At 38.2% G+C, this 18,914-nt stretch overlaps 9 non-coding genes across 9 annotated transcripts; 7 read left to right on the top strand and 2 right to left on the bottom strand.

Moving 5' to 3' along the window:
- Window positions 1-5,196: 5,196 nt before the first annotated feature.
- Window positions 5,197-5,278, bottom strand: trnas-aga (transfer RNA serine (anticodon AGA)). The gene has a single exon. It is a non-coding gene; the product is annotated as a tRNA-Ser (tRNA).
- A 666-nt stretch (window positions 5,279-5,944) lies between these two features.
- trnal-aag (transfer RNA leucine (anticodon AAG)) lies at window positions 5,945-6,026 on the top strand. The gene has a single exon. It is a non-coding gene; the product is annotated as a tRNA-Leu (tRNA).
- A 2,316-nt stretch (window positions 6,027-8,342) lies between these two features.
- trnaa-agc (transfer RNA alanine (anticodon AGC)) lies at window positions 8,343-8,415 on the top strand. Its single transcript has one exon. It is a non-coding gene; the product is annotated as a tRNA-Ala (tRNA).
- Window positions 8,416-10,948: 2,533 nt separating this feature from the next.
- On the bottom strand, window positions 10,949-11,021 carry trnav-uac (transfer RNA valine (anticodon UAC)). The gene has a single exon. It is a non-coding gene; the product is annotated as a tRNA-Val (tRNA).
- Window positions 11,022-12,139: 1,118 nt separating this feature from the next.
- trnac-gca (transfer RNA cysteine (anticodon GCA)) lies at window positions 12,140-12,211 on the top strand. Its single transcript has one exon. It is a non-coding gene; the product is annotated as a tRNA-Cys (tRNA).
- Window positions 12,212-13,021: 810 nt separating this feature from the next.
- Window positions 13,022-13,093, top strand: trnac-gca (transfer RNA cysteine (anticodon GCA)). Its single transcript has one exon. It is a non-coding gene; the product is annotated as a tRNA-Cys (tRNA).
- A 2,535-nt stretch (window positions 13,094-15,628) lies between these two features.
- Window positions 15,629-15,745, top strand: LOC116676253 (U5 spliceosomal RNA). Its single transcript, XR_004328621.1, has one exon. It is a non-coding gene; the product is annotated as a U5 spliceosomal RNA (small nuclear RNA).
- Window positions 15,746-16,828: 1,083 nt separating this feature from the next.
- trnal-aag (transfer RNA leucine (anticodon AAG)) lies at window positions 16,829-16,910 on the top strand. The gene has a single exon. It is a non-coding gene; the product is annotated as a tRNA-Leu (tRNA).
- Window positions 16,911-17,587: 677 nt separating this feature from the next.
- On the top strand, window positions 17,588-17,660 carry trnav-uac (transfer RNA valine (anticodon UAC)). The gene has a single exon. It is a non-coding gene; the product is annotated as a tRNA-Val (tRNA).
- Window positions 17,661-18,914: the final 1,254 nt, after the last annotated feature.

Genomic DNA, 18,914 nt, shown 5'->3' with positions numbered 1-18,914 from the left:
ACATTCAATGCTGAAAATCTTTGAACAAAAATGTGCAATGAATGAATTGTAACACAATATAGTAAATCACAATACATTTTCTAAAAAACAGCAATAATTGTGACTGAAATGTGCTAGTTGTCCCTTAAATTCAGTTAATTTTTATAATTTATTGGTGTTTTTCTGTATTTAAAAAATACAGAAAAACTCTGTAAAGTTAACAGGAAAATGTATGTAAATTTTAAGATTTTTTTTTTTTACAGTGTGCCAAGTCCTGACCATTCCATGATCACGAACTGAACCCGGGACGCAGCGGGGAGAGCACAGAATCCTAGCCACTACACCATCAGGGAGTCACATATATCAAATTTATCTTTGTAGATGTGAGTTTCCTTTTCACTGTTTCAATGTTGGTTAGGAGTCTAGTTACTGTTTGAAAAAAGGAAAAGAATTGTTATTGAGATGAGCAGATGAAGTGTTTATGACCCATCAATGATGACAAAAGGATACATCCGCTGTCGGGGGTCTGATTTAAATGAAATGGTACTCTTTAAAAGTGTTGGGGTTCTAGCGTTAAACTAATGAGGAAGAATTTGACAAATCTAAATCAACCAAAATTAGTCCAGGAAGTTACTCTTTCCAATGTTACACCTGTATCGGTCAAGTCCTGACCTTTCTCTGACCGGGAATTGAACCCGGGTCGCGGCGGTGAGAGCGCCAAATCCTAGCCACTAGACCATCAGGGAGTCACATCCATTATATATTTTTTTTGTAGATGTGAGTTTCCTTTGTGTGTAATTTAGCATCTCTCTCATCTTTTCTCTCATTTCCTCCTTTTTCCTCTTCCTTTTCCTCTTTTTCCTTCTTCCCTCCCTCTTCCCCTTTTTCCTCTTCTTCCCCCCCCCCCCTATGAGACTACTGTTCCCCAGCTTTGGCGCAATGGATAATGTGTCTGACTACAAATCAGAGGAATCTAGGTTCGACTCCTGGCTAGCTCGCAGTGCTCTTTAGCAACTAAATGCCTTGTTCGTCATTTCTAACTTTACCCCCCAGGACAAACTCTACAAAGAAAATGTACATCTATAAAGAGCCAAATAATGAGTAATTATTGTTTCAACATGTGTGTAAAGTCATCTGAGCCTCTCAGTGTCACTCAACTACAGCAATAATAAGGCTCTTGCTGTTGTTCTTCTGTTTTTGCTTGCTAATAATTTTTCCTTGAAAAAAAAAAAAACGTCCCTGAAGGACAGAATCAGCAGTGCTAGATACACCATCCATGAAATTTTCATTTGTTAGTCAACAATCAGGGAAAGCGGGAAAATATCAGTAGAGTTGATATTCAGAGTTCCCACTATCCTTTCACAACAACAAGGCCCTACTGCTACCAAGTGGTTGTGATCGTATAGTGGTTAGTACTCTGTGTTGTGGCCGCAGCAACCCTGGTTCAAATCTGGGTCACGGCAGTTTTGTAAAGCCAGTTCTCTGTTATGCCTCCAAATTGTTCCATCCTCTGCTTCATTTTACATTGATAGAAACTGCAAAGCAGGGGGGGCAACTAGTCAAGGAACAGCAAGAGACTTGGTATTTAAGAATACAAACTGACTATGTGACAGATGTGTAATCTGTCATGTCCTGCCTTCTGAGGCTCTAGCCAGGCACCATTCCTCGCCTAAAACAATATGAGTCATTCCAGTAAGAGAAAGGAAACTCACATCTACAAAGATGTCATCTAATAGATGTGACTCCCTGATGGTCTAGTGGCTAGGATTCGGCGCTCTCACTGCTGCGGCCCTAGTTCAAGTCCCGGTCAGGGAATGTTCAGGACTTGAAGGATTCAGGTGTAAGATTTGAAAGAATAAGTTTGTGGACTTGCTTTTGGTTGATTTAGATTTGTCAAATTCTTCCTCATTAGTTTATCGCTAGAACCCCAACACTTTTAAAGAGCACCATTTCCTTTAAATCAGCTCCCAAACAGCGGATGTATCCTTTTGTCATCATTGATGGGTCATAAACACTTCATCTGCCTCTATCTCAATAACAATTCTTTTCAGTTTTTCAAACAGTAACTTGTAATGAAAATTTAAATTTAACCACTGATTTTCATATTAATTATTCATAATAAGATCTCAAATGCCATTTAGAGTATATGACTTCTGTATCTTTCCTCTGTGTGTTCTCCTTGTAGGAGATAACTGACTTTGTTATGACTTTGCATTTTCCCACCAAGGAGGGCTCGCTGATTCCACTCTGAAATCCAAACGACAAGGAAGCAATTTCAAACAGCGGGGTAAGTTAAAGTTTCAATTCTGATGGATAAATTATTTAAATTGGACATTGAGATGGTTTGTGAGACAAATATTGACTGTGATTCAACTTAGGGATTCGGGGAAACCTGGATTCCAGGTTTATATTTTGTTTTGTAAAACTTTGGGTTGTGTACAAAACAGGAGAAAGAGAAGCTAGTTTTTTTTCCAATTCTTCTGGTCACACTTGGCACTATTTCACATCTTTTGTCTGTAGTTCTCTATTCTGTCAGGACTTAATTCAATCGCCCTCACCTCTTCTTTTTTTTCTTGTTCTGTCTTGGCAAGAATTGTTATGCTTTTGGGTCGTCTGTCTATCTCTACATCAGAATCAGAAAGACTTCACTGATCTGTGAAGGGAAACTCTGGAAAAGAGTGCTCCTTCGAGCCGGATTTGAACCGCGACCTAAGGATTTCAGCTTTATACCTCTACAGTCAAGCGTTGGTGGTATAGTGGTGAGCATAGCTGCCTTCCAAGCAGTTGACCTGGGTTCAATTACCAGCCATTGCAGTAGCTTTCTTTGAGTGATGTTACTTGCTTTTTTTTTTTTTTTTACAAGAAGTCAGCAGAAAGGTACTTGCCCAACCTGGTTTGATGAAATCTCTTTGAGCTGCATGATTATGGCCAAAATGATAATGGCAATTACTTTGATCAATATGGAGATCACGATTAATTATCACAATTATTTGTTGATTTTCTACTCAAAGTGCTGGAATAGGAGCGTTCACCAACCTCAGGTTAACAAGGAACAATCTCAGCAAGGTGATTGATGGATGATTCTAGTTACTTCACCAAGTTCAGCCCAAATGATACACATACAGACTTGGGTGGCTTCCAGCTATGTAATATTTGAAAGTTGCAGTGATGGGACTTGAACCCATGCCTCCAGAGAGACTAGAGCCTTAATCCAGGGCCTTTGACCACTCGGCTACATTACCAGCATGCAACTCTTCGCCACATCGTGACACGCACAGGGACTGTAACTAATGGTATGCTGTTAATGTTATTGGGAAAAAAACCTTTGCAAGAAAAAGCCACTTTATTGTAAAATGCCAATACTTGTTATACATTAGAAAAAATGTTATAACACTTTGTCATTTTTCTCTGACATTGATTTTAGAATATTGTAACCAGCATTAAGTGAGTAGGTTTAGGTCTGTGTGAATATGGGCTGAATTTGAGAACATCTTCTTTTGCATATTCACTGTAAAGAGCCATTACTCCTCCATATTGGGCGACAAAATTTGGGTTTCCTGAAAAAAGTTCTTTAAGTACAGGTAAACTTAGTATGCTAAAAAAGAATTTAGAAGAAAAGAAGAAAATTGTTAGAGGGCCAAAATGAAGAGCACTCAAGATCTGATTTAAATAGAGAAAAATAATCAATGTTCTAATCAGTGGTTGAATGAAGCAACTGTAATAAAATAAAAGAAAAAAAAGAGGGTGCATCAACAGTTACCATAACCTTTACAAAAAAATCTTTATTATCCTTTTTTTCTACACTAAAGTGGGTAACAATAATAATAATAATAGTAATATTAATAATAATAATGGTGATAATGTTGATGACAATGATGACAACATGCAGTAACAGTTACATGTAGGATGCTGTTCACTTCAGGAAGGTAGGAATAATAATACAGTGTATCAATTTTCATTCATAAAAGATGCCAAACAATCCTTGCAATCAGATCAAAACTAAGCCTTTCTGTAAGGTGTGGGGAAGAACTTAACAATGATTATTTATTTGCAATTATTATTTATTGTATCAATATTTACAACCCAGCCCAGCTTTATAACTGAGGAACACCCCAAATTCTGGAAAGTGATTTCCAAATAAGGCAATAAACAGTTTTTAAACTGGAAAACTGGACTAAAATAAAGAAACTGATGGAATAGCTGCCTTGTGGACTATTAAATTACTAAGAACTGTTCATTTTAAAAGACAGTAGGGGGCAGTAAAATGCCTAGACTGGCAGTAGACTTAATGTTCCACAGTTCGACGGTTCGAATCCCAGCCGTGGCTTGCCCACAAAATTTAAAAACATCCAAAAAATTCTTTAAGTGTTCATGGGGGGCTAAAATACCTTCATGTCTTCAATTTTCTCATTTTCTCTCTTTTCTTCTTTCTTTTTTCTTCCCCCTTCTCTTCCTTTCTTCCCCCTCCCCCGCCCCCCCAACAGACTATTGTTCCCCAGCTTTGGCGCAGCGGGAGTGTGCAGGGCCCATAACCCAGAGATTGATTGATCAAAACCATCCTCTGCTATTTCCTAGGCTTTGTATCAGTCTGTTGATGTTTAACAAAGCAAATTAAATGTCTGCACCTGCTAAAGGTTTAACTTAATAGCATGTGAAGTTTTTTTTCATCCATAAAAATAGAAACTACAGTGCTCATACCTGCTGTAACACCCATAAAAACTGGTATAAAAAAAACATAAAACATTAAATACATTACACTACAGTTAAAAAATACTGTAAATAGCACCATGTATGTTTAAAATGCTTGTTGTGCTGTCTACCAGTCAGATTACCACAGGAGGTAATATCTTCTGCAGCTCTTTTAAAGACTCTACCATAATACCTGCTGGAGATGCCAGGTCCTCATACATGTAAAGCATGAGCTCTACCACTGAGCTACATCCCCTGAAGATTTTCAGATTTTTTAGACTTTTTTTCTGAGATAGACTCAGACGTATCTTTATTAATCCTTTTGTGATGACTCTCGCAACGATGCTATACAACGTTCACTGCAAATCTTGTAAAACAGACTGAGAAGAAACACGTTGGAGGAGACTGGTGGCTTCCAGTACTTGTGAGATAACACAATATTGTTCACAAAGGTACAGCTGCAATTCGGTAACCTGTGATTTATCAAATTGTATCATTGGTTTGCTACCACTCTTAAAGCATGCCTCTCGTTGTCGGCAGGATTCGAACCTGCAAGGGGAGACCCCAATGGATTTCTAGTCCATCGCCTTAACCACTCGGCCACGACGACCTGAAAAGCAGTGCTATACCTGTTTGGACAAATGTTCAGAAACTTTTCAACTGGTTACAAGAAGTTACCAGACACGAGCAAATTGCAAATCGTAGTGCACTGCCTGTTCCTGTATATCCTTGTGGAGGCAGCTTGATTGATTGATTTGCTCCCTTATTTGGACCATAACAGAGATCTAATATTTTATCAAATCGGGTTGGGCAAGTAACCTTTCTGGTTACTTCTTGACAAATAAAGCAAGTAACCACACAACGAAAGATACTGCGATGGCTGGGACTTTTCTCTGCATCGTGACACGCAGAGGGACCGTAACTGACGATATGCTAATGTTATTGGAACAAAACTTTCGCAAGGCAAAAACCAATACTTTATTGAAAAATGTTAATAATAATAATACATTTTATTTAACAGCGCCTTTCTAAGCACTCAAGGTCGCTTTACAGACAATAAAAGATAGATACAGGCAAAAGAAAAGTTATGAACAGTTATGAAAAAATGCCAGAGAAAAATGACAAAGTGTGATAACATTTTTTAATAAAATATTGGCAGTTTTTAATAAAGTATTGGCTTTTTCCTTGCAAAGGTTTTTTTCCCCAATAACATTAACAAGCATACCGTTAGTTACGATGCCGGTGTTTGTCACAATGTAGAGAGTTCATGCATGCAGGTAGTGTGGCCGAGTGGTCTAAGGCGCTGGATTAAGGCTCCAGTCTCTCTGGAGTCGTGGGTTCAAATCCCATCACTGCCATTTGCATTTATTACATAGCTGAAAGCCAACCGATGTGATGTCTTACAGCTGTGTCATTTGGGCTGAACTTGCTGAAGTAGCTAGAATCATCCATCAATCACCTTGCTGAGATTGTTCCGTGTTAACCTGGGGTTCAACGATTGGTGAAATCTTCCTTTCCAGCACTTTATCGAATTTATTAATTATTTATCTAAATTATCATGATTAGAATCTTGGCCATCTTGGTGCAGCCCAACCAGATCTAATGTTTTATCCAACCAGGTTGGGCAAGTAACCTTTCTGCGGACTTCTTGTAAAAAAAGCAAGTAACATCACTCAAAGAAAGCTACTGCGATGGCTGGGAATCAAACCCAGGTCAACTGCTTGGAAGAAATCTATGCTCACCACTATACCACCATCACTGGGAAATACAATGTTCACTTCAAATCTTCTAAAACATCTGGGCATTGAGACTGAAAGTGTGATCTGTCACTGAAAATCCCTCCAGGGGGTCCTCTGTTACCACATTCACAAGAATGTGAAGTGTGTGTAATTATGCTATCTCCCTTCGATAGCTCAGTTGGTAGAGCGGAGGACTGTAGAGGCATAAAGCTGAAATTCTTAGGTCGCTGGTTCAAATCTGGCTCGAAGGAGCAGTTTTTTCCAGAGTTTCCCTTCAGGGATCAATAAAGAATTTCTGATTCTAATGTAGAGATGGACAGACAACCCAAAAGCATAATTCTTCTTGCCAAGACAGAACAAGAAACAAAAAGAAAGAGGTGAGGGAGATAGAGTTAAAGAACCTTTTTTCAGGACACCAACATTTTGTCTCTCAACATGGCAGGCATTCTATGCATCCAGGGCCCAATGTTTTACCATTTCATCCACTACGGGCCCCGAAGGAAACAAGTGACTGTGAACTCTTGTTACCCATAGCAACGACAGGTAACAACAAGTAGAAGTACTTCTCTCTTTTCGTATAATCGCCACTATACGGCCCAGTTTCATCTCGGTAAATTTTGCAGAAATCCTGCAAACAGCAACAATGACTGTTTATCTGTAAGGATTTTAAAATCTATCTGTCAACCCCGTCTTAACCGTATTGGATGGAATGATGTCAATTTGCGCTTTTTATCTGTAACACATAAAAATCTGGATGCAACAAAGAACCATTTTCTCCTGTTCTGTACACAACCCAAAGTTTAAAAAAAAAAAAAAAAAAAGATAACTTTCACAGAATCCCTCAGTTAAATCAGAGTCAGTAACTTTACATGTGTTGACAATAAAGATGCTCACAAAACGCTGTACTTTCAATTGGGTTTCTCGTGCACATTCATGTCCTCTTGAATACAAAGAACTGCTAAGTTCTTTATTCCCAATATCAACTCTCAGACATTAGTTCCAAATGAAAACAATTATTGTCAGAAGTGGGTTTGAACCCACGCCTAAAGTGGAGACTGCGACCTGAACGCAGCGCCTTGGACCGCTCGGCCATCCTGATTGATCCTACAGATGTTCAGTAGGACCTGTTTGAAAAATTATGATATAGTAAATTAAACGTCATGAAATGGTAGTTTCTCAGTCATCCATGTCATAGTTAACAAGGGAAGGTTTCTCAACTGTCAGCCCAAATATATGGGCGTTAATGGAGACATGGAAGAAAGTCACCAGGGTGGCAATGTGCTTGACAATGGCAATACATTGCACGGGATGTGAAGGCAATGTGCAATACAGGCCAAATCCTATGGTGGGAATCAAGATCCACCAATGTTTCTGTCAACAATGTCCAACTGAGTCCACAAATATACCTGACAGATGGGAAATAAACTGATAATTGTCTTTGTGCTCTAAACGTGTCAAATATTGCCGTACAATGCCCACATTGAGTCCTGATGTGTCCGTTTTGGTTCCTGATCCATGCTATTACCCCAAAAGTCCACAACTAGGCCGAGGGCAACTGGACTTGGTAAAATGTCCTCCGCAGATGTTTTGTCTCTCATCCAAGAGACTTCTTTAGTTTTTTTACATTACTTTTTATGAATTTTTGACATACTATACTATGACTTTTCATGACTTTTTATGAATTTTTCAACATCTTATACTATGCCTTTTTATGCCTTTTTATGAATTTTTGTCATACTATATACTATGACTCATGAATTTTTGACATACTCTAAAATGAATTTTTATGACATTTTAGGAATTTTTGTCATACTATACTATGACTTATGATTTTTTTGACATACTCTAAAATGAATTTTTATGACATTTTATTAATTTTGTCATACTATACTATGACTTACGATTTTTTAAACATACTATGACTTCTTTTGAAAAGGGGAATTAGCTCAGATGGTAGAGCGCTTGCTTAGCATGCGAGAGGTAGCGGGATCAATGCCCGCATTCTCCAGAGGACTTTAGATTCTTCTTGCTTTACAACAAGAAATATAAATCTGGACTTGTTAAGACATACTACACTACAACTTTTTAGGAATATTATACTATGACTTTTATGAATTTTTTGTCATACTATACTATGACTTTTTATGAATTTTTCGACATACTTTACTATGACTTTTTAATGACATTTAATGATTTTTGTCATACTATACTATGACTTTTATGATTTTTTTTTGACATACTATACTATGACTTTTATGAATTTTCAACATACTATGACAATTTCTGAAAAGGGGGAATTAGCTCAAATGGTAGAGCGCTTGATTAGCATGCGAGAGGTAGCGGGATCAATGCCCGCATTCTCCAGAGGACTTTGGATTCTTCTTGTTTTACAACAAGAACTTTAAATTTGGACTTGTTACGACATACTACACTACGACTTTTTTTAACCCAGGTTTCAAGAAAGTAAAAAAAAAATCAGACAAACTTCAGGGGATGCAGCTCAGTGGTCGAATGCATGATTTGAATTTATAAGGACCTGGTTCAGTCCCTGGCATCTCCATCAGGTGTTATGGTCCAGTCTGTAAAAGAGCTTTAGATGATCTTACTCTGACGGATGAAAGGAAATAATGCAACAAGTGTAACAAAGGCAATAAAGTGGAAGATTAACTTAATAAGTGTCTGATGACTCTGTGCACTTTAACCATGTCCAGCTTTACTCAGCAACTGAGACGGATTTGAACAAATTTGTATAGCACAGTGTTGTGCATCCTTGCATGTATGGTACTTCATGCAAAAATCAGTCTCAATGCCCAGATGTGTTGCAAGATTTGCAGTCAACATTGTATTGCCAGTGATGATGGTATAGTGGTCAGCATAGCTACCTCCCCCGCAATTGACTTGGGTTTGTTTCCTAACCATTGCAGTTTATTTGTCAAGAAGTAACCAGAAAGGTTACCTGCCCAACCCGGTTTGATAAAATATTAGATCTCTGTTATGGTACAAATAAGGGAACATATCAATCAAACAAGCTGCCTCCACGAGGATCCACAGACACAGGAAGTGCACTACGATTTGCACTTTGCCCGTGTCTGGTAACTACTGCTAACTAATTGAAAAGTTTATGAAAGTTTGTGTAAACAGGTATGGCGCTTCTTTTCAGGTTGCCGTGGCCGAGTGGTTGAGGCGATGGACTAGAAATCCATTGGGGTCTCCCCGCGCAGGTTCGATTCCTGCCGATAACGAGAGCCATTCTTTCAGTGGTAGCAAATCAATGACACATCACAGTTTACCAAATTGCAGATGTGCCTTTATGAACAAAACTAAATGTTACCTCATAGTTACTGGAAGACACCAGTCTCCACCAATGTATTTCTTTTCAGTCTGTTACAAGATTTGCAGTGATTGTCTAGCAGAAAGGCAACAGGTGTGTTACTTGTTACTTTTTTGACTATGATTTTGTACCATAGCAGTGCAATCATTTTGCCCAGGTTTGATTTCCAGCCACTGCAGTTGCATTACAGGTTTTGAAGCCATATATAACATTAACATTACATGTTTTACCCAGGTTTCTTCTTTTATTCAGTGATTTCAATTTCCTCGTGAGAGTCATCCCAAAAGGATTAATAAAGATAAGTCTATCTCAGAAAAAAGTCAAAAAAATCTGAAAATCTTCAGGGGATGTAGCTCACTGGTAGGAAGCATACGATATTACCTCCTGTGGTAATCTGACTGGTAGGGTTATAGAACGTAGTGGTAGACTAAGACCTCCTGTTACACAAACTAAGCAGTATGCTCTGTCTTTTATACCTCAGACCATCAGACAGGACCACAAGCACTTCAGATGTACATGTTTTACAGTCTCTTTTTTTACTGTATTTATGTACTTGTACTGTAGTATATATATTGTATTACAGTCCAGTTTATTTGGTTGTTACAGCGGGTATGAGGACTCTAGTTTCCATTTTTATGGATGAAATGAACTTGACACACCGTTAAGTTTACTTTTCAGCAGCTGGAGACATTTCACTTCAGAAACTTGCATCAACAGACTGGAAATGGCCTTACTGCTGATACAAAGCATAGGAATTAGCAGAGGATGGTTTTAATCCATCGACCTCTGGGTATGGGCCCAGCACGCTTCCACTGCGCCACTGTGCTCTGCTGTTCCAGTTCAGGGGATGGAAAATTTGTTATTCACATTTTGAGGGAATGTTTGGGATCCTTTAGAGCACCTTTAAAGCAGGTCAGGTGGTAAGAGGACATAGTTCTCACTTCAAACCATAAGTCTGATTCCACTGGGGATTGAACCAGGACCTTCTACGTGTAAAGCAGATGTGATAGCTACTACACTATGGAACCTCTGATGTCCTGTCATCTTTAACATAATCGTGACAATACATTAAAAATAATGGCTGGAGGTGAGGTTCTGAAAAGACATGGGCTTATATTTCATTATTTGCATTCAATTTTTTCTAAAGACTTTTCAAATGACAATTTCCAGGTGGTACCAAATACATAGTTCTTACTTTAAAGCATAAGTCTGGTTCCACTGGGGATAGAACCCAGGACCTTCTGCATGTAAAGCAGACATGATAACTACCACACTACAGAACCTCACGGAAATATATCTTTACATAATCGGAATATAAATGTGACCTTAACCATAGACTGTAGAATTAGCTGTATTGTAGCTCCGGTTCTGAAAAGTGAAAACAATGCAATGGTGAACGAAGTGAAGTGAGGTTTCTTTTCATCTCTGTAGCCAGGCTGACGGATGGTCACAGCTCTACTGAACCAAGTATTCCCAGAGCTCTTAGTAGTAACGACTTTATGAGATTTTTCAAAAATTCTCCTGCTGTGCCTTGTAATGCCCACAGCGTCCTGCTATGCTATGAACTACTACAAGAACTGCTACAAACTACTATTTTTTCTATTTTGTTATTTCCACTCTTCATTCTAACTCCAACCGGCTCGTCAGACACCGCCTACCAAGAGCCTGGGTCTGACCAAGGTTTCTGCCTAAAAGGAAGTTTTCCTCGCCACTGTCGCACTGTTGCTTGCTCTGGAGGAAACTACTAGAACTGTTGGGTCCTTGTAAATTCTGGAGTGTGGTCTAGACCTGCTCTATCTGTAAAGGGTCTCGAGATAACTCTTGTTATGAATTGATACTATAAATAAAATTGAATTGAATTGAAAATGCATGTGCAAAACACAATCTATGATCAATACAATACACTGTCTATTGTATAAGGGCATACCTCACACATCTAACATAATGAAGTTTTTGTAATGTCAGCTGGTGATAGTGTTTTCTTTTGTCATTGTGTTATGATTGACTAAATGTTCCTGTTGGAAGAGAACATGTGTTAGTGTTTGGAATAATTATTTGATTTTGAAACATGTTTGCAGTGTTTTGTTAGACATAGTGTGTTGTGTTAGTGTATTATTATATTATTCTGAAAATTAGTTTTGGAGTTTAGTTTACAATGTGTGATTTTGAGCATGAAATTAACTGTTTTGCCAGTTGTGTTGTTTTGGTGTGTTGGTGTGTTAAGAGTTTAGGAAACTTGTTAAATGTATTGAAAAATCTGTCATAGCAATTGTAAAAACTGTAACTCCCTTTCATACAGTAGATGAGATGTGGATACTTTCTCAGACTGTGAAGGTAACCACATGGTGGAGGCCCAGCCATTGTTTTGCTGCACCATAATCATATTCAACCTAGGGTGTGTGGGGGTGTAGCTCAGTGGTAGAGCATTTGACTGCAGATCAAGAGGTCCCCAGTTCACATCTGGGTGCCCTCTGCAAGAATGTGTGTAGGCTATCACATGATAGTAGTTGTTGATACTTGAAAAAAGCATGCATGTAAGTAATGTTTCTTCTTTCCAGAAGCCCTTGTGCTTTCTCTCCTCTCAGACTTCCTTGGATTGTGGTGGCACCTGAGTAGTGGATGCAGCTGCTGCAGTGGTCCTGCTGGACGCCCTACCCTATTACTGCTACTATTATTAGTAATAGTTCTATTACCTTTACTGCTGCCATAATTATCACTGGTCATCTTTTCATTCCATTCTCTCTCTCTCTCTCACCCTCTCCCCCAACTGGTTGTGTCAGATGACTGCCCACCATGAGCCAGTTTTAGTCTGAGGTTTCTGCCTGTTAAAAAGACATTTTTCCTAATATATGTAACAACAAATGCATGCTCTTTTGGGATTTGTTGGGTTTCTGTCATTTACACAGTGTGGTCTAGATCTTCACTATATGGAAACTGCCCTGAGATAACTTCAGTTAGGATTTCACTGTCTGGTATGGGTTTGTGTAGTTGAGCAAAATTGAACTAGGGCAGAAACATGGTCCACATAATTACAAGTACGCAGACACTTTGAGCACTGCAGGATCCTTGTGTGGACCACATTTCTGTGCTTAGTGACGACATCTATTGTAATTAACATAAATTCAGTTGGGCCTTTATAGAAGATTACACTGTTTTCTTTCTTTTACTCTCTTTCATACAGTAGATGAGATTTGGATACTTTCTCAGACTGTGAAGGTAACCACATGGTGGAGGCCCAGCCATTGTTTTGCTGCACCATAAGCATATCAAACACAATGTGTGTGGGGGTATAGCTCAGTGGTAGAGCATTTGACTGCAGATCAAGAGGTCCTCAGTTCAAATCTGGGTGCCCCCTGCAAAGGTGTGTGTAGGCTATCACATAATAGTAGTTGTGATACTTGAAAAAAGCATGCATGTAACTAATGTTGCTTCTTTCCAGAAGCCTTGTGCTTTCTCACCTCTCAGACTTCCTTGGATTGTGGTGGCACTGAGTAGTGGATGCAGCTGCTTCCGTGGTCCTGCTCGACGCCCTGCACTACTACTGCTACTTATATTGGTTTGATTACCTTTACTGCTGCCATAATTACCACTGGTCCTCTTTCATTCCATTTTCTCTCTCTCTCTCCTAAGTAACATTGCAAAAGGTAGTGGTGGGATTTGAACCACACCTCCAGAGAGATTGGAGCCTAAATCCAGCACCTTAGACCACTCAGCCACACTACCTGCGCACACTATCACACCAAATCGTGACACACACACATGGACCGTAACTAATGGTATGATTGTTAATGTCATTGGAAACAACTTTTGCAAGGAAAGAGTCAATACTTTATTGAAAAAGGCCAGTACTTATGTCTCCACCTGCTGAAGAGTAAACTTAACAGCATCTCAAATTTACTTCATCCATAAAAAAGAACTGTGCTCATACCTGCCGTAACACCCATAAACACTGGAGCATAATACAATAAATATACTACACTACAGTCCAAGTACATAATACAGTAAATAGAAAGTGTAAAACATGTACATTTAAAGTGCTTGTTGTGCGTCTGAAAATTGAATTATCACTGAATAAAAGAAGAAACCTGGGAAAAACTTGTATGGTAATGTTGTATATGGCTTCAAAACCTTTAAATGCAACTGCTGTGGCTGGAACTCAAACCTGGGATAAATGCTTGCACTGCTACTATCATAGACGAAAAGAAACACACCAGTTGTCTTTCTGCTGGACAATACAATGCTCACTGCAAATCTCTGAAATAACCATAGACCCACAATATCCATTCACATGCTTGTGCTATTGTTCAACCACCTGTACTGTATTTTCAGCATCAGTTATGTTTTTTTGTCTTTAAAAGCAGCTGCCCTGTGTGAGGGTTGACTCACGACCTTCAGATTATGAGACTGACGCGCTGCCTACTGCGCCAAAGCTGGGGAACAATAGTCTGTAAGGGGGGGTAAAGAGGAAAAAGGGGAAGAGGGAGGAAGAAGGAAAGAGGAAAAGGAAGAGGAAAAAGGAGGAAAAAGGAGAAATGAGAGAAAAGATGAGAAAGATGCTTAATTACCCACAAAGTGTAAGAGTTGTATAGTTTCTTAAGTCAGATTTTAATTTAATTGCTGAAATTGGAATGTTTCTGGAAATAAGGGAAGTTAACGTAGATTCAAAGGTCACAGGTTTGATCCCCACCTAGTGCCAGAAGATCCAGTTACACTGTCCACAACTATATTGTTCTACTAAACAAAGTTTTGGAGGAATAAGATATTAGTAAGGTTGGGAACCAATTTAAACAAATAATTTATCACGTTTAGATTGACTTTTGAACAATATATCTGTTTTTAGCACTGCATACATTTAGTAATCGTGCTATATTTGGTCAATATTAAAAGTTAGTCTTTATAACAAAGTATTGTTTAGTAATAAATAATTTTCTTTTTCTTTAAACAATGTATGACAGGTAAAACCAAAGCATTTTAGTTCTCTTTTCTCTTTAAAAGCTAGTATGTCCTTACAGTAATCATTGCAGGGAAGTAGGGTGTATAAAGGCAAGTCATATGCTCAGCAGTGTGCACACTATAATTTGGAATAATATTGAAATGAAGCCAATTAATAACAAATGATGCCAACTTTATTACATTATTGATCTCAACAAAACATATGTCTTTAGGTAACAAATAAATATTGTTTTAGCACAAGAAATTACTGACTATACAAAGGTTTTACACACCGGGAGGAAAATAAGAGAATCAACAAAACTACTTTGGTACAAGAGTAAAACACACATAACATATAAATCACAAACATCATAGTATTGTATGCATAGTACAATCTAACTATTTATATTTCTATACCGCGATGAGTAATTCTTCTCTTGCGATTGCGGCAAAGCTTCCATTGAGCACAAAATGGTTTTGATTGGTAGGAAATGGAGATGGGCGTTGCCAAGAGGAGGCGCTTTTTTGATTGGCAAGAAATGGATGTAAAGTCTCTCATGATTGGCAGAAAATGGAAGGAGCTTTGGGTTTGATTGGTAAGAAAAGGAGATGAGAAAGTGGACAAATACGTTCCGGGTGGCGCCACTAGGAACCTGTGGTACCCAAGGATCCAACAAATTACGGGTTGCAAAGTTTAACATTTGGTAGACCTTGCAACTATCTTTTATGTGAGCTCCCTGATTCCTCACACATTGATTATTGACATGTAACACTTGTGATTGGCTGGTGTTTTAAAAAAAAAGGGCATTGTGAGTACAGATATAAACATCAGTAAGGAGTCTACCAAGTTGCCTCTTATCATTTTAGTTTGGAAAGCGGCACACCAAGTCAGTTTTACCGCGACAGTTTGGACTGGGTCGACTAGGGTTTTCTGCTGCTCTCGAGCAGACAGCTGTACTCGCTCTGGTTTCTCTTCATAACACATAAGTCTTTCGCCTTTTACTAAAGACTTCCTTGGAGAAGAACGCAGATGAGCTAAATCTAGTTTTGGTGGGCTTTGCTGTATGGCCGAGCCTTTTGTACTTGTGAAAAACAAATATGCTGTCCTTAACTAGACTCAGAGTCTTAACTAGACTCAATGTCCTCACAGCCCAGCTAGTGCATATGGGGCGAGGCAAAGAAACAAATACCAGATGTGACTTTGCAAATCAGGGCTCACCCTGGCCACCATCAAGATGCCATTTGGACCTCCAGAAACTTGCTGGTAAGAAAACACATGCAGATCATCTGCTACACTACACTCTGCGGTGCCCACTCCCTGCTGTGCCTTGTAATGCCCACAGTGCCCTGCTATGCCATGAACTACTACAAAGAACTGCTACAAACTACTATTTTTTCTATTTTTGTTATGTCCACTCTTCATTCTAACCCCAACCGGCCCGTCAGACGCCGCCTACCAGAGCCTGGGTCTGACCGTGGTTTTCTGCCTAAAAGGAAGTTTTTCCTCGCCACTGTTGCTTGCTCTGGGAGGAAACTACTAGAACTGTTGGGTCCTGTAAATTCTGGAGTGTGGTCTAGACCAACTCTATCTGTAAAGTGTCTTGAGATAACTCTTGTTATGAATTGATACTATACATAAAATTGAATTGAATGAATAGATCCTCCCCCGTGGCTGTGACCAGGATGGCTGCAATATCTAAGTCGTATGTGTTTCATGATTGTACTTTTGTTTTTGAATGGTAAATGAATAACTGTGCTGGAATTTGCAATAAAAAACATGACATTTCCCATTTGACAAACAATGGTATTTCAATGAAGTCTTTGGTCTTGGACAGTTACCTTGCAATCTAAAACTGTATATCCTATTGTCTCTGGAACAATAGTTGTCAGTTGGAGGAGTAATAGCTCTTTACAGTGAATATGCAAAAGAAGATGTTCACAAATTCAGCCCAGGTAAATGCTCAGCCCATATTCATACAGACCTAAACCTACTCACTTAATGCTGGTTACAATATTCTAAAATCAACAATGCCAGAGAAAAATGACAAAGTGTGATACATTTTTTCATTAAAGTCTTGGCTCTTTCCTTGCGAAAGTTTGGTTCCGATAACATTAACAAGCATACTGTTTGTTACGATGTGGAAAGCTGATACTTACAGGTAGTGTGGCCGAGCGGTCTAAGGCGCTGGATTAAGGCTCCAGTCTCTCTGGAGGCGTGGTTTCAAATCCCACCACTGCCATTTGCAACTGTTACATAGCTACTGGCAACTGATGTGTTGGTTGTAGCTGTATCATTTGTGCAGAACTTTATAACATTGCTTGGTGAAGTAAAATAAAAATCATAAGTGGTGACTTGGTACACTCCTTTGATGAGGATTGGCTAAACCCTCCTTTCCCACCACCCTGACCTACGATTTGCCCTTTGCCTGTGTTGGTATTACTGTTCCAATTGAAAAGGTTATAAACACTGCAAAAGGTTAAAACACCACTTTCTGAAGCCATATACAACAATACAGATTTCACCCAGGTCTCTTTCAGTAATCTCACAAAAAAGTCAAAATAAATCTGAAACTCTTCAGCGAATGTAGCTCATTGGTAGAGCGCAGATTATGTAAAGAAAAGCCATATCACAGAGGTTCCGTAGTGTAGTAGTTATCACGTCTGCTTTACACCCAGTGGAACGAAATTTAAGGTTTAAAGTAAGAACTATGTCCTGTTACCACCTGGTAGGCGTCCTTTGGAAAGTCTTAAAAAAGGGAGTGAACGACACTTGACAATAAAAAAAAACCTGTTCCAAAGCCATATCGTCTATCTGAAAGACTTCTTCAGTGCTCTTGCATTGGTTTCACTTCTTAGAACCTGACCTCCATCCATTTTATTTACAGTATGGTTATGTTAAAGATGACAATATTACAGCGGTTCCATAGTGTAGTAGTTATCATGTCTGCTTTACACTCAGAAGGTCTTGGGTTCAATCCCCAGTGGAACTAAACTTACACTGTAAAAAAAATCTGTAATTTTACGTACTTTTTCCTGTTAAATTTACAGTTTTTGTTTCTTGGATTTTTAAATACAGAAAAAAACCAATAAATTACAATAAATAAACTGTGAATTTAAATGTCTAAAGTAAAATAACAAAAAAACGGAAAAAAGCTGTAACTGTGAATAAACATAGCATTATCATTATTTACACAAAAATGTATGTTTTTTCACATAAAATTACTTTAAAAATACATTCTAAATTAATTGTATTTTCACAAATATTATTTTTTTTATTTATAAGATAAAACTGTTAAATTTAAGTTTAATACTGTAAAAACACTGCTAAAAGTTGATAGAATTAGTGGTAATTAACAGCAACAAAAAGTATTTTTTCTGTCATGTTACATAGAATACTTGTGAATTGACGAATACCTCGTAAAATTATGGAAAAATTCTTTTTTGAAAACAATACCTTGGAAAATTGCTTTTTTAGTCAGAGTCAAAATGTCTATAAGCATTTTTAAACTGTCTATAAGCAGTATTAAACTGTAAAAATACAGTTTTTTGTCATTTAAAACAGCCACAATCACTGTAATTACACACACAAAAAGAAAATGTATTGTTTTCACATAAGTTTGTAAAACCACTATCAGAATGTATCATATATCACCAAATATTTGAGTTATTATAAAGCTAAATCTAAGTATTAAGATTTGATACGGTAAAAACATTACTAAAAGTAGGTGCAATTAGTGACAATTGACAGTAAAAGATATTCGTTCAGTAATTTTATATGGATTTGCTTGTTAATTTACTTAAATTTCCACATTGACATTTATATTACAGTGTAGTAGTATATACTATTAATTATGTTAGAATAGAGCCCAGAACCTCTTTTGATTTATACTATTGTTAAAGGAGACCTTCATATCTATGATGTTACAATGCCAGATGTTCATGTTAAACATGGCCAAAGTGTCAAAATGAGCTAAACATATTTAAAAGAAATCCCTGTGAGACAAAATCAGATTACCCAGTGTTCAGAATTGTTTTCAGCAGTTTTCTTTAGTCTTGGCTCTGTGTGACAACACACTGAGCCCGTTTCCTATATCTGGCTGCTGGCTGAGCACACAGGTCACACCCACAAAACACAGGAACAGCGCTGCCCCATCGGCCCAGTCCATCCAGAAAGCACAGGACGACAGAATTTGAGTTGGAGCGCGTTCAGTGTGTCACACAGAAAGTGCTATTACGGTTATGAA

The sequence above is a fragment of the Etheostoma spectabile genome, unplaced genomic scaffold, assembly GCF_008692095.1.
Source record: "Etheostoma spectabile isolate EspeVRDwgs_2016 unplaced genomic scaffold, UIUC_Espe_1.0 scaffold00002930, whole genome shotgun sequence".
Lineage (NCBI taxonomy): Eukaryota > Metazoa > Chordata > Actinopteri > Perciformes > Percidae > Etheostoma > Etheostoma spectabile.
Note: the sequence above shows the minus strand (reverse complement) of the source record. Positions and strands in the feature narration are given on the sequence as shown.